The following is a 24422-nucleotide window of genomic DNA, read 5'->3' as shown; positions in this document are numbered from 1 at the left end:
AATTGTAATGTGTAATTGGTTAAATACCAAGATGGAAGAAGGCAAACAATGGATCGACAATGTTTGGTTCAGTGATGAGGCTCACTTCCATGTGGATGGAAAGGTGAATTCTGAGACTTGTGTATTCTGGGGAACTCGGCCACCTGATGAGGTTTTCAGTAGTCTTTGCACAGCTAAGGAATTGTAACTTAGTTTGCAATGAAATCCAGAGCAATCATAGACCCTTGCTGGTTTGAAGACGAAGATGGACAGAGAGTAACAGTGACCCGAGAGAATTTTCGCTCCATAATCAGCAAGTTTAATGGATCTGTCAGTCATCGCCATGGAAGTATTATCACCCGGCAATGGTTTATGCTGTATGAGGCATCGTCTCATACTGCAAATTTAACACTTGAACTGCTGGTAGAGAAATTTCGTGATACGGTAATCTCACGAAGGATGGAAAGCCTTTGGGTGCCTCACTCTCTTGACCTCAACCTTCGTGATTTTTTCTTTTGTGGGTAGGCTAGGGACAATGTTTATGATGACAGTCAAGACATCCAACATAAATTTCATCAAACCCATCGCGTCGGATATGTGCAAGTGTGTGACCAAAAGCTTTGATGTGAGATGAAATGAATCCCTGAACCTGACTGATGTTCACATTGAGCACCGCCTAGATCCTGGGTCTCTGTATCAAGTTGGCATGCCATAGAAACAAATGTGTGAACCAAGAAAATTCAATAAAAAAATATATTTTTGCTGTTTTTTTATGACCCTGCATTATGTAGGGAAGAAGCCTTGAATCAGACTCACTGAGCAATTGCTCAAACGTGCTTGTTCATACCAACAATACCCCATGATCCCGTGAAGGTTCTTTGTTTCAGTGGAACAATTTTATCCCCGAAATTATGCAATTGGAATACTGTTCTTAGCTTGCTGTCTCTGTTTTTCTGATGCTTCTCTTTATATATATATATATATATATATATATATATATATATATATATATATATATATATATATATATATATATATTATAATACAACAATATATTAGTTGATTATTTTTGTTTCTGCCAGCTCTACGAATTATATGATACATTTAACCCATGAGTGTGTTAAAACAACGTCACAGGTTGGTGCAGTGCAGAATATATATATATATATATATATATATATATATATATATATATATATATATATATATATATATATATATATATATATATATATATAAATATATATATATATATATTATAACCGCCTTAACGTAATGTCTGTTTAAATATGATTGTAAAAATAAAAATGAAGTCGATGGAAAGAGCACATATATGAAAATAACGTATTTTGCCATCATAAAGGACAGGCTATAAACACATTACATTCAGTGAAAAATTGTCATTATCTATTAAGTTAACAGTACTACTTTCACATCTTCATATACATAAACATATTTCTATTCTTACTGATTTTTAAATACAATCAACCTAGCCAGCTGCTTTCTTACTTTCGTACCAATAGCTTCCTCTGCGACAAATTTCTTAATGTGATGTAACATAATAATACTCTAGCACTGTGATACCAGTTTTTTTGTGAACATGACTGTCCTCAATGGAGGATTCAAACATATGGTTGTTTAGACAATAAAAGATTCTCTGAATAGTAATACTGTGCGAGATGATGAGCTGTGAAAATAACTAGTCACATTGGCTGATGTTTTGATTTGTTTTCTTTTTTGTAAAATTTTAATGCATATCTTGGTTTCATGACAGATTTTAACTACATTCTCACTTGAATAAAGGAGGCCTCCCCAAAATCTCTTGCCAATAAAAATGCTCAAATAACTACGAGTATGGCCTTTAGATGCTGATACCAGTGCATCTTGAGAGGGAAAAATCTTTTTCTCGGCCATTTAACATATCTAGTAATCTTATAGAATTAGCATCAAGATATATTTCTTACCTGTGAAGTGTAATGCCATTTCTCTTCGATGAATTCCCTGTGCTCAATTTTGCAACTGTAAGCTGCGCAGTGGACCATGGCACTATATTTTCCGGTCTTATCGGCTGATTTCAAAAGGCACGGGCGTCAGGCGAGGTGTTTAAAAACGGCTGTCACCGCACCAGCGCCGCCCTGGCGGCACACAAACTACATGGTGCTACCCAAGAGAAAGCCCCTCCATATTATAGGGTTCAGTGCAGACACAGCTATATGAGAGATAATGCCGATATATCCTTTCGCCTGAAAAGCACTGTACACTCATGAACCGAAGTAACCCTCTCTACAGAAGAGACATGTGGAGGTGTATGGTATGTACGAGGGTTACTGAGCCTTGGGAACAGGCTGTTAAGCCTATGCTCGGAGTCGGACACATAATAATAAAAAGAATGAAAAAAGAAAATGGCACAACGACACCCCCAAAATGTAGTCCATTCCTAAAGCCAGATCAGCAGTATGTGCAACCATTGCTGCTGATCATACCATGGCTAGGTCACCTGATTTCATGGAGCTCAGCAATGGCAACATCCAGTCACCTCAACTCTCGTGACAACAAAGGGAGGCAAATATCCTTCAAGAAGTGCAGAGCATTTGATGCTCCAACCCAAAGTGTTCTCCGAAGGTTAGAGCCACAGACGAAACTTGGGGCACATATGCCTTAGTTATCACCGCGATGCCCGATAAAAACGGGATGGGTGCTAATCCCCTCCCCCCAGTCCGATCTCCAGGGTCCCTTAGGCTTCATCTTACAATTTTTATAATGATGTCCGTCCGACAAGGTTCCTGGCATGGATGAGAAGAGATCCCATCCCTGCCACCATGCGAAAATTAACCTTTCTGCAAACGCCTTGGTCTGGGGTCATCAGAAACCAGCTAACTCTAATAAACTTTTCTCTTTGTAATACTGGTGGCTGTAGCAAATCAGTGGAGGACTCACCGCTAGCCTATGGACAGAGGCGTACTTTCCCTGATCATCTGGCATGGCTATCTAGCCAGGTGAACTGCCAAGTATGGCAAACGAACTCAAGCTATTGCATTAGATGGCTGATAACTGAAAAACTCAAGCACCCCTTGGCAGCTATTTAGTTTTCATACCAGGCTACATACTGGACACGACCAGTGGAGCTGCTAGTTTGTTTGCCAATTTTTCAGTTTAATAAAAATAATATTGGATTACACGATAACAGAAGATCAAGGTCTGTCCGAACAGATCAGAAACAGGTAAAAAAATCCTTATAAAACCCTAGAATATGGCCAGAATCTGGTAGAAACATTCTTTACTGTGAAAAATAAGTAGGACACTTGAGAAGAAGTAAGCCTGTAAGGGAAAACCTGTCAGCATCGTCAACCTCTTTCTCTCTATTCAGCTTTCAACTGAAGAAGGGCAAGGTGATCCCGAAAAGTCAAGAGATGAAACAACATTCTTGCACAGAACTGTGTACCTCAATGAACAATCATCTCTAAAGGTTTTTATTTTGAGATTCAAAGTAGAAAAAAGAAATCATCAGGTCTAATTATCGATATCATGATACTTATTAGTGCACTGAACTATACTAATTTTTTTTTTTTTATTGAGGCGAAGATGCACTTGACAGGTTGCTGATGACTGGCTGAATGCAACCTGTCCGAATAACATTTACTAACCCAAATTTCCCCCTCAGATATATGTTGTCAGTTAATAATGCTAACGAGTAATGATCATCACCAACCTGTCAAGTGCATTTTCGCCTCTATAAAAAACAAAAATGAATATAAGTGCCAATGGACAACGATAATATGTAGAATATTGTGAAATGGTTAACCACTCTCTTTAAGATGTGATGTTTACGAGAAAGGCGTGACACAGGAAATCAATACATTTTACTCTGTATTGCATTTTCCCTAGTAAGATTTACGTGTTATTACTCTTGTACCAGATATACATCTGTCACCAATTATGTAGTATGTAACACAGATACATTCATTCATAAACTTTGTCATTACTACTGAATATAATGTAGCTAGGGGTGGACTCCAGTCATGCATCGGAGAGGAACCATGTATATAAGAGATCGAAACCGACTGAGTCGATTCCCTGTGAGGATTCTTCCTCTAAAGTATAAAATTCTGAAATTTCTTAGTGTATGCAACTAGGTGAGAATCTGCATACTCTCCTTTTCTGTCTGATCTCCTTTTCACTCTCAGTTCCATTCTCCTGTTCCTGCCCACTCTCCTGTTCCTGTTCTTTCTCCCCTTCCTGCCCACTCTTCTTTTCTTGTCTGATCTCCTGTTCCTGCCCACTCTTCTATCCCCACCCAATCTCCTGTTCCTGCCTACTCACCAGTTCCTGCCTACTTTCCTGCTTCTGCCTACTTTCCTGTTCCTGCCTACTCTCCTCCTCCTGCCCACTGTCCTGTTGCTATCCACTGTCCATTTCCACTGTCCTGATTCTGTCAATTGTACTTCTCATGTCCATCCTTTGTCCTCTTTCTTATTTGTCATTCCTTTCACTGCTCCTGTCCATTGTTGCATTGTACGGTACTCTTCCGGTCTGCTCTTGCTTTCTATGGTTCATTGTTAATTTCCTGTTTGCTCTTCTTGTCCACTGTGTCCGCCCATTGTTCCGGCCACTGATTCTGCCCGTTGTCCCTGATCACTTACTTGTCCACTTCTTTATCTTCCAACTTTTCCCACTTTTATTTGGGATCGATGTGTTTGGTCACTGTTCGTTATAAAGCTCTGTTCTGCGCCTTCGAGACTATCCTGGTCTGATTTGACATTTCTGTTTTGACCAGTTGTACGGCTGAACACCATTTTGGTGCCAACCATCCCCATTCATCCTGGCTTGGAATGGTGCTTCGGTTCAATACTATAATAATTATAGTCCCAAGGTCCAGCACGATATCATAGTGCTGGAACTTGAGACCGGTACCGAGTCGGGCTGTCATGCCCCTGCAGTGGCCGATGGAGTTCATTTAGTCTGATTGCTGCTTATGGGCCCATCTAGTACGGCCCTACTTAGTGTACTCAAGCCTGCTCATCAGGGAGATGTAGATGAGCAGGTTCGCCTCCATCTCGGAAGGCCCCTACCAAGTTTTCCTGCTGGGGCTGGGGCTTAAGGGAGTCCAAGGAGAGGTGGGGATGAGGTGGTCTAGCCAACCCCCTCCGTGCCATTAAAATCACTACCTCCGAAGGGCCTCTATCATTTCCAGCTGGTGCTCTAACTCAACAAGGTCTCAGAAGAGGTGGAGGATGAGGTGACCTTGCAATCGTTCTCTGTACTCTCTTTGTCCCTACCTACAAAGGTCCACTACATTTTCTGACTGCGGTTCTGACACATAAGATATCGACAGATGGGTGTGTGTATTTGGAGGGGGGAGGGCAACAGTCAATATACACATCCTGGCTGGCTTAAAACTTAGGTGGGGGGAGAGCTTTTAGTATGACTGGTGCTAGCAGGCCTTTCTAGTATGGCGTCCACACTATGGTGTGGAAACGAGAAGAAAATTTATACTGTGACCAGCACATAAACACATCTGTGGCTACACCTCCCAAGTACCATCACACACCCACCTGTTTTCCTCTAGGAACATGATCATGCCTTGACAAAGTTTCATTCACTGACTTATTTTCCCATTGGGCATGTTTTCCTCATAAACCAATTTTTGGTAAGAGCTTATTTTCCGTCTGCACCTAATTTTACTGTGGATCTAATTTTCCCCATGGACCTATTACCCCTTTGGAACAGTTTTCTTCATGGGCTAATTTTCTCTTCCTGACATATTCTTCCCATTGGGAGAATTCACATACTTTTTTTCTTCCATGGACAAATTTCCCTCAATGAACCTACTTTTTCCCACTGGATCTGTGTTCCTACTTGGGTTCAGTTCTACAGGGATATATTCCCATTGGACCTGTTTTCCCACATGTATCTGTTCACAGCATGAAGCTATTCTCAACAAGGGTGTATTCAACATGGGACTATTTACCCAATACTAATTTAACCATCCACCCATCTACCCTGCCAACCCTGCCTATCGAGACACTCAACCACTCACCCCGCTGTCCCACCTACCTTGAGCACCCTACCTCACCCTACCCTACCACACCCATCCATCCACCCACCCTGAAAAACTGACCCGTCAACCCACTCACTCTCCAACTCCTTCCAGCCACCCACCACCCTACCCATGCTAGTACAAAGTTCCACCATGATGATTTGCAAGTTGCTACAGAGAGAAGAAGTACGAACTTTTTTTATACTACAGATACGGGGTTCATGGAAATTTTTGTATTTCTGATTGTCACGAATTCACACGAGTGTATTTATACAAATTCGTGACACTGTACTTTGGTGAGAAAAACACGAACTCTAGTGGAATTCCCGCTGGGCATCACTTAGTTCAACCGTCCTCATATTCACTTCGATTGGGATGGTTTTCAGAACATTTGTCACCGTTTCACAAGTGACCATTCTTATGCACGACATTCGTGCTTTCACTCTGTGATTTATTGCGTTTCTATATCGTTCGCCCTCTTTCCGTTGACTGTTGAGGTTATGCGACGCCTACTTCTGGCAAACACGACCATCTCTCTTACCCCTCCCTGGTTTGAACTCAGTCATCTTTGAGTCGCCTCGAGCATAGGACCGTTTGTGCCCAGCATAGAGCCGTGCCTCTGTCGTACAGCAAATTCCTGAATCTCCACCTAGAAAGTGAATTGGCGAAGTGGGCTCCCAGCGAATAGCAGTGTTTGGTGTTCATCACGCAGGTGCAAAGTCTTTCGTTCGACTCCCCTCCACTTACCAGTATTTCTGTTCCTTTTTTTTTTCTAGGCTTAAGTTCGATTAGCTTTTGAATGAGCGAGTGAGTGTATTCTCTTTGTTATTTGAATTCATGAGACCCCTAGTGACCATGTATTTTCCTTTTGAATTCATTTTTGAGATTCATATAATGTAAATTTATTTTACTGTAATCAATAAATTTACAGTTCTTTTCTTTGAGCTTAATGTAATTAGAATCATGTTTTATTTCTCCACATTAAGCTTACTTTAGTTGCCGCTCCGAGTTTGCACAAACTCTTTACATTATTCATAACTGGTACTTAGGCCAGTTCTTTCGTATCAAACTATAATCCCTTGTGCCAGCCAGGAGTTAAGAACCGGCAAGAACCTGTTCATTATGATTAGTAGAAGTTATTGATTGTCAGGGGTGGAGTCACTTTCTCAAGAGGCTAACAGTACTAACAAACAGCACTCGTGAGTAATTAGTCTCTGCTGTGTACTGTTGAGAAAGTTTATAAATTCTCGTCGTTAGAGAATCGGCGAAGTAAGCCGCCATAAAGTTAAAGTTAGTACTTGTTTCTCACAAGTCAATTCCTTGTCTCTGTTTTCAAGTAATATCAAGCATTGTTAATTCATAAATTCACAACCCCCCGTGACACTGATCACATCCACAAGAAAGGTCTTTCATGAGCTGAGTAATAGCATCAACTGGGAACCATGATTAAAAGAAAAAACATATCCTGACGGGAATAATAATGAAATGAGGAGAAATGTAATGCAAAATAAGATCAGAGAAATGCTCACTTGTGTGTGTGTGTGTGTGTGTGTGTGTGTGTGTGTGTGTAAGAGAGAGAGAGAGAGAGAGATAATGATGATGATGATGATGATGATGATGTCCAAAGAGTGACTGATGAGATACTGAAAGTTGGAAAAATGGATCTCGTTGGTCCATCAGCTTTAAACTGAAAGCACTAGGCGGATGGCAGATGCCCACTGCTTTCACGACAATTTCTGAAGAACGTGACTATAACAGAGCGTGCCTGACCTCCCAGCCTCATTTCTGACCTCGTTGTGTAATGTGGGATGTAGGCTAAAGAAATGTAATAACCACCGTTGTTCCATAAATGTCCGTTAGAACACAAGGTCACGATTTCTTTGTGATGTTATTCTAAGCATATGGCCCATACAATCATATCCTCGTTGCGTGAGGAGTTCTCAAACATTTTTTCTTAGCTGCTTGATCCGTAAGCTGTTCCGTTTGATTATAGCATATTTATACGGGCATATTATGCATAATTTATCAATGACGAGAATATTTATCAGCCGCTAAAGCAGTAGACTGAAACGGGAGCTTCAGAATCCTAAAATAGGGTATTGCTAAAGTCATTAAAGTCTACGGATGTGATGCATGAGCTACAGGGTCCTAATGGGGCTTCGCAAAAGCTGCTAAATTCTACAGAGCTGAAGCACCTGGCAATCCCTCTCAGTAAAAAAAAAAAAAAAAAAAAAAAAAAAAAAAAACTACAGTAGCGCCTTTCACAGTGGTGCTTACAGGCAAAATAATGAATTGGTAAGGGAAAGGTGGCATAATTAGAATACCTTAGCTTGTAGGAGAATTTTGTATCTGTAGAATTAGGGTATTTTGTGTATCTCACTGCCAGAACAACACAGTATTTTGGCTCTACTTACGTATTTTCCATAGCACATTCTCATGACTAGTATCATTTAGCATTGCTAATCTCGTTTTTGCAGTTCAATATTCACGATAAAGAGATGGCAGTATTTGGCAGGGTTTAAATTGCATATTATAGGGAACTATTAGCTACTTATGTCCACTAGCATAGGTCCTACAATATCAAGGGAATATAAGTAGTAGAATGCAAATCAGCAAAGAAAGCGAACTAAGTTTGAGAATCAGTGTTCCAAGACACAAACTTTTTATTGTGTTTTGCTAACATCAAAAATCTGTGGAAGTTCATATTTAAAATGAGATTTGGCTGAGAAATGTTTAAGTCTTAATAAGCTTTCTCTATTTTTAAGCGGTACGGTCCTACATTCTGCGAAGAGAGAGAAAATAACCAATAAAGTTATGGCGTAACGTCCCAAACTTTCACTCGGAATTTTATTTTCATCAGCAGATTCACACATTTACTCTGGTCGTGGAGGAACCTTAACTCAGCAGCGCCTCGCCCGCCCCACTTACCACGGTCGTAACCCCAGGAGGCCACGCCCGCACAAGGGGACGTATTCCTCACGGCTTAACAGGTTTCGTAACACCCCTTCCAATTCCCACCAACCCTTCCGTTTCGTAACACCCCTCCCAATTCGCATCACCTCTTCTGTTTCGTAGCAGTCCCTCTATTTAGCAACATCCCATCCATTTCTCAACATCCCTTCCATTTCGCAACTCTCCTTCCATTTCGTTAAATCCCTTCCATTTTGTAACTTCGTGACATCCCTTTCATTTGGTAACACCCCTTCGTCTATGATTTAGTAAACGAATTACACTTTGGTACACTCTAGTATGGTCCTGATGCAAACTGTGTCGATATTAAACAAACATCGATAACAGACAACACAGTATCAACACTCTCAGGCTTTCCTAGCTCTCAGTTGAATAAAAGGGACTGGTGTTAGCCGAAATACAACACTAGAGTTGTTCCGAGCATGAGATGGATGATGATAGTGATACTGATATTCTTTACTAACGTTGCAGACTTTGTTGATATTACCGATATGTGTCTATTATCATCATATAACAGAATACTGACATGTTGTTTGCAGCCTGTATCATTTATGAAAAGCTGATACGAAGACTCAGATGTCGAGGAGAAAAATGGGGTTAATCCAAGCAGTGAGTAGACTGTAGCACCAGTCGAACAAGGCAGTACTTCCAAAGTGGATGGAAAACTGATGATAGGGAGAGCTGGAGCTTCCGTTTTATCAGCCTTCGGGACTAGCTTCTGACCACCTCCCTTTGAAGAACGTTTTCGGTGTTTCAGTAACACAGAGAGTAGACCAGCATACTCTCCTATACAATTTCCTCCAACTGTCAACACCAAACTACATGCTCATTACACATCACACTTCCTTTTCGTAAAAAAAAAAAAAAAAAAAAAAAAAAAAAAAAGCATCTCAACACCTAGTTTTGGCATCTCCGGGGGATGAGGTGGGGACCATAAAAGCTCCCACTATTTGCCCCTCTCTCGATAACGACAAAGAGAGATGCTTGAAACCACTGTCTGCTTCACCTCTTCATTTCTGCAACATTCACGGTCTCTCCTTTAATTTTTCTCTTTATTGAACATCATCTCCCTTCCTCCAAACTTCTCCTTCTCTTCCTTACTGAGACTCAGCTGTGTAAAGCGACTGATAGCAAATCCTTCTCTATATCCTTCTACTTCTCTATACTCACTTAAAACCAAAGGTGGCTGTTACATAGTAACGACAACATATCTTGTTCTTGTGTTTCTGAACTTGAAGCTTCTGAATTCTAAACTCTCTGGTTTCGGTTATCCTGTCATTCTCTGACTAAATATATCTGTGCTCTTTACTTTTCCTTTACATCTACTAACTATGAAAAATTCCTTGACTATCTTACTTCTAAGGCAGAACACATCCTATTAATTTCTCTTTTCTGTGAAATCCACGTTCTAGGTGATTTCATTGTTCATCATCACTTTTGGCTCCCCTCTCGTTTCACTGATCCACCTGATGAACAAGCCTACATCTTTTCTATCCTTAATGACCTAGATCATCTTGTATAGTACCCTATCCGTATTGCTAGCTGCCTTGGAGAGAGTTCCAACATACTTGACCTACTCCTTACAACTAATTCTTCTACTTATGCTGTTAATCTTTTCTCTCTGTTGGGCTCCTCCGATCACAACCTTATCACCTTAACCTGTCCTATCGCTTCAGCAAGGCCGGTGGACCATCCCAAGAAGCAGCGGCTTTGGCAGTTTGCAACTGCTTACTGGGAGGCCTTCAGGCAATACTTCTTTGATTTTCCATGGAATGATTATAGTTTCCATGGCAGAGAGCCATCCGAGTATGCATCACACATTTGGAGGTTATTCTCTCGAGCATGGAAGCATACATTTCTTCCCTTATTCTGTGACTACTACAAAATAACATTTGGTTTAACCATGCTTGTTCTAATGTTGTCTATAACAAGGAGAGGGCTTTCAAAAGGTACTGGAACCATCTACCCCTGAATCTCATCTCTTTTATGTTTCTGCCCGGATTCGCGCTAAGTCTGTTCTTCATTCAGCTGAAAATAATTTCATTCATATTAAATGCTCCGTCAGCAACTTGCCAAAAACCTTTTCAACAACTTTACTTCATCATGCTTCCCTCTTCTTTTCCACCATGATGACTCCGTAGCTGTTTCTTCTAATGATAAAGCAGAACTCTTTACTCAGACTTTCTCCTCATATTCCACCTTACACGATTCCAAGTTTTTCCTGCATCATTTCCACCCTTTGACTTCCTCTTCGCTGATGTTAAAATTTCTTCAATTCGTGTTTTTTCTGCCATCACTGACCTCAATACTAACAAGGCATATGGGCCTGATGCCTAATGGGCTCCCTCCAGGCATCCTTAAGAACTGAGCTTCTATGCTTACACCCTGACTAGGTAAACTCTATTGCCTTTAACAAGTTGTACCTTTCTTGCTGGAAGGTTGCCCTCATTCAACCTGTCCCAAAGCAGGGTGACCAGTCCCAATCCTCTAAGTATTGCACAGTTAATTTAACATCCTGCATTTCCAAAGATTTTGAATCTATTCTTAGCAAAAAGAAAAAAAAAAAAAGCACCTTTCCTATAATAATCTCTTCGATCATCAGTGTAGATTCCGCACCTTCCTTTCAGACTCCTGGTTATCCTCCTTTCGGGACTTGGCGAAAGCTTTCCCACTGCACTTGACATCTCAGTTGCTTTCGATCGAGTCTACCATAAATCTTTAATTTCCATACTGCCTTCATACGGTTTCTGTCCTCCTATCTGTGCCTTCACCTCTAGCATCCTTTCTGGTCGTTCTATAGCTGCTATTGTAGACGGCCATCGTTCTTCTCTGTCTATCTACCTATTGCCGGACGCCTTAATCCCTTAAGGGGTGACCACAAAGAAATCGCCTCCATGCCACCCTGTCCTCCGTCATTTCACTGCCCTGCTCCCAGCTCACACACCCCTCTCTCATATACCTCTCCACCCCATCCCTCCATCTCATCCTTGGCCTCCCCCTCTCTCCCTCCCATCCACCTCATTCACATACACTCTCCTCGTCAGTCTCTCACTTTCCATCCTCTCCACATGGCCAAACCACCTCAATGTGTTTCTCCTAAAGCTTTTTCTAGGGCTATTAATATTGGTCTTCCTCAGGTCTTTGTCCTATCAACTCTCTTCCCTCTGTTCATCAGTGACTTTCTAAGGTGTACATCTAACCCTATTCTCTCATGCGCAGATGACTCCACCCTTCGCCTTTTCATCTGTTCCCCACTACGTCCATCTCAGTAGTTACTTCAACAAACAAGGGATGGGACAGTGGCACAATATCTGACTTGGCTCATCTCTGATTAGGGTAAAAGTAATCTTGTTTTTAATGCATCAAAAACTAAGTTCTTACATCTTTCGACCCGTCAACATATAGAACAGGAATATCCTCTGACTTTTAAAAATAATCAACTCAATCCTGCATCACCTTTGAACATACTTGCGGTTTTATTCTCTGGGGATTTATCTTGAAAAGATCATATTGCCTCTCTTGTAAAATCTGCTTCCAAGAGAGTGGGCATCCTAAGCCCACTCCGTGCCTGTTTTATCCCTCCACAGTTGTTAACTTCAGACATTAGTTTTATTCGCTTCTGTGTACAATTTAACTCTCAAGTGCGGGAAAACTCTTCTCAACATGATGGAGTCAAAGGCTTTTCGTCCCATTAACTCTCCTCCTCTTTCAAGCTCCCTTCAACCTCTATCTCTTCTCCGCATTGTTGCATCTTTGCGTTTTTTCTATTGGTACTTCAATGGTCAGTGCTTCTCTGAACTGTCTGCTTGCATCCCCCCACCATTACGGCGAGCGCGTAGCATCCATCTAACAGGAAATTCTCATCCCTTTTCGGTCCAACTCCTTAATGCAAGAGTTAACCGTTATTCCCAGTCCTTCATGTACACAACAGGCCAACTCTGGAACTATCTTCCTCGTTCTGCATTTCTTACTGCCTATGATTTTCGTTTTTACTTTCTTTTTCTTTGTTAATCACAATATGTCCAAACATCTCGAGATGAACGGATGTTGTATTTGGCTCTCTCTAATCTTATTTTTATTTTTTCTTGTAGAGAACAGTTAGCGGGCTTCTTGTCTTTGATTCCTTCTTTCTTGCATTAAAAAAAAAAAATAATATATATATATATATATATATATATATATATATATATATATATATATATATATATATATATATATATATATATATATATCACATGGGACAACACTCACAACCTAATCTAACCGAACCTAACACCACAGAACAAAGAACAAAGAATACTGATTCAAAGGGATCTTGATAAATTGCTTAATCGGGCTGAAAAATGGCAAATGGATTTTAATATCCATAAATGCAAAGTTCTAAATATTGGAAGTAAAAATAAAAGTTGTAGTTATGCAATGAATCATTCTCAACTCATGAATGTAAACCATGAAAAGGATCTAGGAATAATTGTAACAGATGATCTTAAGCCAAGTAAACAATGCAGAGAAGCTATAAAGAAAGCTAACAAACTAGTTGGATTTATAGGTAGATCATTTGAGTTCAGATCTGAAAAATAATACTTACCCTGTACAATTCCATAGTTCATCCACATCTAGAGTACTGTGTGCAGTTCTGGTCCCCATATTACAAGAAAGACATAAAGAAATTAGAGACAGTGCAGCGACGAGTAACAAAAATGATACCCAGACTGAAGAACAAATCATACGAGATGCGATTAAATGGGCTAAAACCTATCAAAGCGCAGACGACGAGGGGATCTGATTCAAGTATTCAAGATTATTAAGGGAATCAATAATATGGATGCTGACAAGTACTTTGCCACTGATCGTTCGAACAATAGTAGAGGTAATGGGTTCAAGATTATTGGAAAGCATTTCCAGTCAAATGAAGCGAAGCATTTTTTCTTTGACAGGGTTGTTAATATTTGGAATAAATTGCCCAGGGATGTCGATGATTGCAGTACAGTCGTGACATTCAAAAATCGCTTGGATAAGTACCTTGCTTCGGACCCTCAGCTAAACGCCTTCGTGACTGAATAATTACGTAAGCTGTTTTTATATATTTCAGATCGTGACGAAACCATAGCAGGGAAATGCTATGTAATGTATAATAATTGTAGCTTATTAACACTTGTTGTGTATAGATATTGTAGGACAGGATATAGTTTACCACTTTCCAGTCTCTCCTATGAAAATTCCATGTCAGCTTTTCCATGCTGCATGGTGGCCCTTCTCACATTTTTCCAGCCAGCTTCGACTGGATGGTTTGGTGGGTGGGGGAGAACCTTCTTGCTTACCTTCAACTTGTAGAATTAGATATAACAGTGATAGTCTTCTCTGTAACAAGCAGCCTCGAAAGGACCGTTAGGTCTGTTGCTGTTTGCTTTCCTTCCTACACCTTTGTACCATTCACTTTCATACCAGGTGCACATGGGACAAGTTTCACAGCCTACCCTAACCTAACCTTCCTTACCCCCACGAGGGAGTACTCACACACTGGTACCAGCGTTTATCACTCTCACACCAGGAGTAACTTGTGACATCTCTCCCAAGATCGCATCACCTGCCGTGTGTTAGATACTGCTCACTACGTTTGCTCTAAACCTTCTTTGCCAGTACACACCAAGGACATTTTTTATGTTTTATTCTTGCCGCCTTCACACGGTTTAATTTAAATAGGGTAGTGGTGAACCAGTAGATAACTTATGAAAAGTTATATTTAAGGCTCCAAAACTGAATAAAATTGCAAGCAGAAAAGCACGATTATATATATATATATATATATATATATATATATGGATGGAAGGGTGCAAGGAATAAATGTGTTGGGAGAGTTGAATGATTCTTTGATCACGAAGGAGGAAGTGGAGAAGGCAGTAAAGGAGATGAAAACAGGGAAAGCTGCAGGTATGGATGGGTGTGCTGTGGAATGCCTGAAGGGTGGTGGAGTGACTATTGTTGACTGGTTAGTAAGATTGTTGAATGTGTGCTTTGAGAAAGGTATGGTGCCAGTAGACTGGGCAAGTGCTTGTGTGGTCCCGTTGTATAAATGCAAGGGTGATAAGTATGAATGTACTAGCTTTAGGGGTATAAGTCTGTTGAGTGTTGTAGGTAAGGTGTATAGAAGAGTGTTAAATATGAGAGTTAGAGAGGGTACAGAGGGAGTGATTGGTGATGAGCAGTGTGGCTTTAGGAGAGGGAGGAGATGCGTTGATCAGGTGTTTGCTGTGAGACAAGTGTGTGAAAAGTATTTAGCGAAAGGTAAGGATGTGTTTTGGGCATTTATGGATTTAGAGAAAGCGTATGATAGAATTGATAGGGAGGCTTTGTGGACTGTTTTAAGATTGTATGGACTTGATGGTAGGTTACTAAAAGGGGTGAAAAGTTTTTATGTAAATAGTAGAGAGTGTGTAAGAGTGGGAAATGCTGTGAGTGATTGGTTTCCCGTGAGAGTGGGGCTGCGACAGGGATGTGTGATGTCGCTTGGTTGTTTAATATTTACATGGATGGTGTTGTAAGGGAGGTGAATGCAAGAGTTTTAGGTGGAGGTCTGAGTCTGGTGAATGTTGATGGTGGAGAGTGGAATCTGAAGCAGCTGCTGTTTGCAGATGATACTGCACTGGTGACTGATTCAGAGGAGAGAGTGAGACAGTTGGTAAAGGAGTTTGGAAGGGTGTGTGAAAGGAGGAAATTGAAAGTAAATGAGAAAAAGAGTAAGGTGCTGAAGTATACGAGGTTGATAGATGGTACGGGGATGAATATAGTTTTGAATGGTGAGTTGCTTGAGGAGGTAGATTGTTTTAAATATCTAGGGTCACATGTTGCTGTGGATGGAAGAATAGATGCAGAAGTGAAGTTTAGAATAAATGAAGTAGGAAAGGTGCTGGGAGGAATGAAAAAAATGTTTAAAAATCGTTCGCTTAGAATGGATGTAAAGAGAAGGCTGTATGAGGGTGTTGTGGTACCGACTGCGTTATATGGGGCTGAAACATGGAATATGGGTGTAGCAGAGAGGAAAAGTTTGAATGTAATGGAGATGAGGTGTCTGAGGAGTATGTGTGGAGTGACGCGTATGGATCGGGTGCGAAATGATGAAGTGCGAAGGAGAACTGGAGTTGTTTGGGAGATGGCTGGTAGAGTTGAGCAGAGGGTGTTGCGATGGTTTGGGCATATGGAGAGAATGGATAATGAGTGATTGGTGAAAAAGATAACTAGATATGATGTGAGAGGTGTAAGGCTGAGAGGAGGACCACGAATAGGATGGATGGACAGTGTGAAGAGAGCGCTGGATGCGAGAGGGATGTCTGTTCAGCAAGGAAGAGTGGATGTGCGTGAAAGAAATAAATGGAGAGAAATTGTGAATGAATAAGTGATGACGCAGCCCTGAGGGGATATTCTCCCGCATTTGGTCTGATCAGCTAGTCAGGTCAGGTGCGGGTAAGGGGATGGGTCCGTTATGATGTGGCAGGGGTAAACCAGTTCTGCTGTCGGGCCCTGCTGTGGATGTCACTGATTGCATTGCACAGTTGACCCTTGTGCGGTGTGGTGCGGTGAGGATCTGTCAGTTCTCCCGTTTGGGGCTAAGATGCGAATGAATGTGTTTGAATGGATGAGTAAATGGGGAGTGTGTCGTCATGTCTCGGCTACCTCCCTTTCCTTTGGGGGAAGCAGCCTAGGTATATTTATATATATATATATATATATATATATATATATATATATATATATATATATATATATATATATATATATATACAGTCCTAACGGACCAGGCTTACAATCCCACTGGGGGCAGGGAACGGTTTAAGGATTTGAATTCAGGAAAATCAGACTTTACTCATTTACAAAAAGACCCGCCGACATGTCATAAAAATACCCCCGCTAACACCAATACACCAGTCCTGTATGAGACAGCCCTAGCATGTATTCAGTATGGATGGTGGGTGTTAGCGCCGAAGTGGTGACATGTAGAGGTGTACGGTACGTAGGAGGACTACTGGGCCTTGAAAGCAGGCTGTGAAGCCTATGCCCAGAGTCGGTCACATAAAAAAAATATATATATATATATATATATATATATATATATATATATATATATATATATATATATATATATATATATATATATATATATATAAAACGAAAATTCTTTCCATCCCCAAAAGCAGGATTGGCGTCAAACGAGCTAAAGAAAAGCTGGTGAGCAGAACAAAACTTAAAACATACCATGCTTTTGAAGGAATTAATGGAGGTCCTTCTAACCATCTTCGTGACCAAAAGCATCTCTCATATGCTGATTATAATCATTTAGGGGTAACAGATTTGAAACACGACAGACGCCCTGGCACGGAAAGCGTTGCTAAATATTCCTTAAATGCATGGGATGTTGCCTAATCTGAGTACGTTCGTAATTTGCTAGAAAATCACAGTGCATGGGTGTCCTGATATGGTGGGTGCTGCTAATTCTTATTAGCAATTTATTACAGGAGGCCTCGTCACAACCCAGTAAGCACGCCTGTCGACAGCAAGAATAATGTATGTCATCCCGATCCTAAGTTTTTTTTTTTTATGCGAAGAAGAAGGAACCAAAGGCCATGAGCCCGTAATAACAGTTCCCTCCACAAGAAAAGAAAAATACAATAGAGATCCAAATTCAAGAACCGATCATTTCGAGATGCCTGGAAACACTGCGTTTGAAAGACTGGAGATCGCAGGCAGCAGGAAATACAAACAGAGGGAGACAGTTCCAGAGTTGACCTGTTGCATAACTGAAGGACTGGAAGTAACGGTTAACTCTTGCATTAGAGAGTTCGACAGAAAAGGGATGAGAGTTTGTTGCTAGACGGGTGCTACGCGCCCGTCGTAGTGGTGGAGGAATGCATGCAGACAGTTCAGAGGAACAGTGACCATTAAAGTAGCGATAGAAAAGAGTTAAAGATGCAACAGTGCGGCGATGAGATAGAAGTTGAAGGGAGTCAGTAAGAGGAGGAGAGTTAATGAAACGAAAAGCCTTTGAATGCACCAGATTGAGAAGAGCTGTCTATGGGGAGCCTTCCCACACATGAGAGTTGTACACCACGCAGGGGCAGTCGTAAATGAAATATACATTTTTTTTATTATATTCTTCTAGGCTTCATGATGTAATGATATATTACGAAACGTCGCCAATAAATATGTTCCCACAAACCTTGCTGTCGATATTCTCTCTCTCTCTCTCTCTCTCTCTCTCTGCAAAATAACCACAGGAGAAATGAATGGAGCGACAGTGAGTACTTTCGTATATTACATCTTCAGACAGAATGAGACAGAAACCTAAAGGGTAGAGGTCTTTTATGCACACCCGCTGCAGGGAGTGGCACACAAAACAAAGGACACCCTGCTGCGGGTGTGCATAGAAGACCTCTACCCTTTACGTTTCTGTCTTATTCTGTCTGAAGGTGTGATATACGAAAGTATTCACTGTCGCTCCTTTCATTTCTACTGTGGTTATTTTGGATACGTATCTTTATAGTGAAGTGAAGTTTCTGCAAATATATATATATATATATATATATATATATATATATATATATATATATCAGCCGTGGCTCAGTGGGTTAGAGCGCTCCGCTCTGACCGAAGGGTCGGAGGATCGAATCCACCCAAGGGTCATTGGTAGACATCAGGAAGGGCATCCGGTCATAAAATGCTACACGCTCCAAACCAAAGTCCTCTACCCAGGGGCAACGCCTTAGCCCGTATCCATAAAAGGGGTACCTGGCGTAAAACTCACTTTTTCTTATATATATATATATATATATATATATATATATATATATATATATATATATATATATATATATACACACACACACACACGAGTATATATAATACCACTGATTCTCGAATGCGTTGCACCCAGCATAACGTGCATTCTCTTATATTTTTAGTCACTGAAACAGCTGCCTCAAAGATGACATGAAACAAACTGTGCATGCTATAGCGTGCAGGCAATGGCAGAAAATGTTACATGGGCGTTTTACCGGGTTATGCTGATGTTAAATAAATGCATGTTCAAGAATACTTGTATAGTTAGAAGTTACCACAAGGTAATTGAGTCTTAGAGTGGTAAGTACTGATTTTCCTCCTGGTTCCAAAGTAGAGAGTGGTTCATGGAGATACTTTCTTGTCTATTACCTACTGCTGGAGTACCACCATACTGCTTGTTAAATTGGTGGTATTCTTAACGCCTTTTACCAGGCCTGACAATCATGTGTATATATTCTAAGTCTTTCCTTATTACATTTCTTTCTGTGGATATTTTCCACATAAACGTTAGACGGGATCTTCTACAATACTGCCACGTGAAAATACGACAGTACGTGTTTATGTTCTGTATGTTAGGAAATATGGACCTGTTAGCAGTCCCATTATAATATTCTTTTAATTTGCTGATTTGTTTGATAACATTAACGCCCACCACTTGCCACGTAGTCAGGCTGGTAGTCCTACAAAACAAGAAGATTAAACTCAGAACCAAGAATTTCAGTTCATCAGATACTTGTCCCGACCAACATCTAAATATCTGCTTGTTGTAGATATCCTTATTTGACAGAATAATGACGAACACTGAATAACATTCCACGTATCCGTATAAAGTTTTAATTTTCCACAAGATGCAAAGAATATGAAAGCCACGAGTGCTTCTTCGTCTTTCCGAATACTGTAAGCCTCCACGCGAAAGCTGAAAAAAAAAAAAAAAAAAAGGCCCATCTACACGAAAAAGAAATCCGTGTACCCTGTCCTAGCATTGAAAACCGCATTTACGCCCTCCCTTCCCCACCCCCTCTCTCTTCTCTCACCTCTTTCAGCCACCCTCACACGACACTGTATTGGATCAAAGAACGCTCTTGCTCTGGGTAAGACGCCAGTGAAAATGTGAAAAGCGAATTTCATTAGAATATTGCTGGTGTGATAAAAGTAATACCAGATACTTTGTTGTCTTGACATACTTAATAATGCGACTGTTCTACCTTCCCTGTGGGTGTTGTAATTATCTTGAGACTTTATGACATAATTTCAATTATTCGTGACCCCAAATATGAATAAAAATTTTAGTGCACACTTCAGGACTGACTGAGTGAGCAAAAGAAACGAACTGTATTCCTATTATTCGTCCATCTAAAATTGGAGGAGATTTTCTCCCTTTTGTATCTTTTCTAGTAGTCCAGTGGCTGAATAAGACAATGCTGTAGTCCTACACCTTTTCTATAGCACATCTTTGTGATGGCATAATTCCTTAGTGTTCATCTCTTGTTATATCAAAAAAATCAAGAAAGAGAGATGAAAATTTTAGGCCAAATTACAGTGAACATAAGGCATGGTCTCAGGATTTGATTTCTGTTCAGCTTCACTACTAAGCCATGAGACTGATCCTCACGTAGTAAAAACACCTCCATGAATACCATAACAGTCATGGATGAACAGCATTTAGCATTTCTCGGTTATACAATTCAGAATGAGTACCAATGCGGTGGCATGCCAAGGAAAACACATATCTTATGGCTAAGACCTGCCAGATTTAAAGGAGTGACTTATAGGGTTATTGGACACAGGATGTGTAAGTTGGTATAATGTGCTGGTTGGCACTGTGTGTAGGACAACATGGTGTGCAGGGTGAAGGGTGACACGCTGGGAGACATGCTGTATTGGAAGAATAGTGACGATGTGTAGGGCGACGTCTGTAGGGCGATAGTGTGTGTATGGTGAAGGATGTTATGATTTTTAGGGTGACATTGTGTGTAGAGTGGTATGATGTATAGCCTGACATGATGTATAAGGTTAGCAGTGACGACATATGGGGTGACACGTGTGGGGGGGGGGGGAGGTAAAAAAAAAAATGTGAAAGGGAATGGGCTAGAGTGATGGGTGGATGGTGACAGGTAGAGAGCATTGCATCAGTTAAAATGGTAGGGAAGAGTTGGCTGGCATGGGCGTGGCAATGATTACTAGAGCTTCCTCCACAAGGAGAGAGCATAATATAATCACGTGTCACTCGCATACTTGATGACTTACAAAGCGGTCCAACACAAGCAATTGAATAATTTTGAAAGAAGTCAGCCCTCTATATTTAGCTCCCCCTCAAAGTTCACTCAATCATAGCTTGGCATCAGAACTGAGGGTATGTCCAAGTTTTGTCTGTATGAATGAACGGAGTTTAATTTCTAGTACTTTCTTTTCTCCTCTGTACCACCACCACAACCACCACCAACAACAACAAAAACAGCAGAAACATTTATTGGTGCGACCATTAGTAATTTCTTTCTTCTAGGGTCAGATGTAATGAAAGCTGTTACCATGACCATCCCTGTGACCTGCTTATATGATATGAATGTTGCGCAACTCCCTGAGTATGGTTTACTCTTCATCATCCCCACCAAAACAAAAACAACAGACACTATTACTACTACTTCTATTGCTACTATTGGTACTTACACTGGACCTGTAGGGCGAGTGCGTTGCTCTGGCCTTCACCCTCCTCATTGCTGGCCACACAGGTATACAGTCCCCTCATATCTGGTCGCACCTCCACGAGTCGCAGAGTAGCCTTGCCATCACCCACCGCCCTCTCTCCTCCGATCACTGCACGACCCTAACGAAAATACGGACCTTTTTAATAACCAGATCAATTACCGATGTCGTTTATCAGTTTATCCTTGTTAACTCTCCATAGTTTTCTTCGGTTTTGCCCCCCCCCACACACACACAAAAAAAAAAACGGCAATAAATACTGTACAAAGTTCTATCTAATCCCTATACCTAGCTGTTTTTCCTGAGCTGCACAAATTTTTTCAGAGATAGCAAGAATAGAATCATAAAGACGTAAAAGTAACGAAGAAATTAACCCCCTTGTTGACGTAAAAGGAAAAAAGAAATTAACCGCTTCGCTGCCTAATGAACCAATTAGCTTGGTGGTGACAAGAAAAAGGCAGAATACAGTAACTGCGTGCCTCGCCTTCACTCACCGTCTCTCTCAGCCGCTCTGCACGGCCGTCTCTCTCCTTCATCGTACGAAGAAAAAAACTATCTAAGACAAGAAAAAAAGTAACATTGTACCCGTACCCTGCCCTCGTGCCCTTGATCTTCTGAATTAACAGCGGGACACAGAAGCAAAGTGGGCCACTGTTATTAGCCCCTGCAATCCGATGGCATATTTAGGCTATATTATTCTTGCTAAATCAGACTATATTGTTCATGTTAGGCAAGATTTTTTCCCCAAGCAGGAGAAGTTGTATTCGGCCTTCATTAATCCCTTTAGCACAACAGTCTCCCCGAAGCTCTAGCAGTATCGTCAGCTCAGTAGCCAAAATTAGACAAAGGACGTCCACGAAGCAAAGGAGTTGATACCTTCACCACAAGTGGTTCATCGCAAGCTTTATTTTTTTTATGCGAGAAAGAAGGAACCAAAGGCCAGGGGCCCGCAAACCGTTCCTTCCAAGAAAAAAAAAAAAACAATACAAAAGAGAGCCAAATTCAAGATCCGTTCATTTCGAGATGTCTGGACACTGGAGATCATAGGAAGTAGGAAATACAGAAAGAGGGAGACAGTTCCACAGTTGACCTGTTGCATAAATCAAGGACTGGGAGTAATGATTAACTCTTGCATTAGAGAGTTGGACAGAAAAGGGATGAGAGTTTGTTGCTAGATGGGTGCTATCCGCCCGTCGTAGAGGTGGAGAGATGCAAGCAGACAATTCAGAGGAGCAGCGACCATTGAAGTAGCGCTAGAAAAGAGATAAAGATGCAACAGTGCGGTGAAGAGACAGAGGTTGAAGGGAGCCAGTAAGAGAAGGAGAGCTGATGAGACGAAAAGCCTATGACTCCACCCGATTGAGAAGAGCTGTGTGTGGGGAGCCTCCCCACACATGAGAGTTGTACTCTACACAGGGACAAATAAAACTCGTGTATAAAGTCAACAATTGTGCGGGGGTAAAGAACGTACGGAGTAGGCTTAGCACATCTAATCTCTTGGAAGCAGATTTTACAAGAGATGCAATATGATCTTTCCAAGATAAGTCCCGAGTGAATTAAACCCCAAGCATGTTCAAGGATGATGCAGGATTAAGCTGAATATTATTAAACATCAGTGGGTACTCCTGTGGAAGATTGCGTCAGGTTGATAGGTGTAAAAACTGAGTTTTTGATGCATTAAAAATAACAAGATTATTTTTGCCCCCGTCAGAGATACGAGCCAAGTCAGACATTAGGTTTGCCATAGCCTCATCCCTTGTTTGTTGAAGTAACTGCTGAGATGGACGTTGCGGGAACCAAATGGAGAGGTGAAGGGTAGAATCATCAGCATACGAGTGGATAGGGTTAGATGTACAGCTTAGAAGGTCATTAATGAATAAAAGGAAGAGAGTCGGTGAGAGGACAGAGCCCTGAGGAACACCACTGTTGATAGATGTAGAAGAAGAACGATGGTCGTCTACAACAGCGGCTATAGAACGACCAGAAAGGAAGCTATAGATGAAGGCACAGATAGAAGGATAGAAACCGTAAGAGGGCAGTTTGGAAATTAAAGATTTATGCGAGACTCGATCGAGAGCCATTGAGATGTCACGTGCGATGACAAAGCTGAATGTAACTGTCTGGTGGATCCCTTCTCCGCCATTCACCGTCCTCTATCCTGTGCTCATAAAACCACCTAAGAAAATATTGTATATAGAGCCAAAGTCCTCGCCCCTTTACTCTGAGAGATCCCATGTAAGATAAAACCCTCCACCTGCTGGTAGCAGGAAGATAATATATGCAACGCCTTGGTAGTAAATATGTTAACAGAGAATAATTCTTACGTCATCATCACCACAAGTGTTTCATATAATTAAGAAAAAAATCTGGCAAAGTAAAAAAAATATATATATAAACATCAGTTCATTGTACTGAGGTCTTTCATGGATACTGCTTCAGATACATCACGAGAGGCTCTTCTTAGATTATTGTCGTCCGTATAGAGCAACAATGAAACAATAACCATGTCATAACATGAAACTAGATTACTCGCCCAGTGACTGAAATAATTTTCAGAGACTTCACTGTATCACATTCTGAGGAGTAGACTGTAGCACCAGTCGAGCAGGGCAGTGCTCCCAAGGGGGATGCAAAGCTGATGACAGGGAGAGCTGGAGCTCAGTTTCATCAGCCCTTGGGACTAGTTCCTGACCATCCCCCTTTGCTGAGCTTTTTAAGTGTTTCAGTAACACAGAGAGTAGGCCAGCATGCTCTCCAATACAAGTCTCTCTAACTGTCAACATCAATCTACATGCACAGCACACACTACATTACCTTAAAAAAAAAAAAAAAAAAAAAAAAAATGGCTCATTATAACGATGCCTCGGAGTCCCCAGAGAGGGGAACCATGAATGCCCCCACC

The sequence above is a fragment of the Coenobita brevimanus genome, chromosome 70 (genome assembly GCF_032717465.1).
Source record: "Coenobita brevimanus isolate Jiangsu-jjx chromosome 70, ASM3271746v2, whole genome shotgun sequence".
NCBI lineage: Eukaryota > Metazoa > Arthropoda > Malacostraca > Decapoda > Coenobitidae > Coenobita > Coenobita brevimanus.
This window is presented reverse-complemented; position numbering follows the sequence as displayed.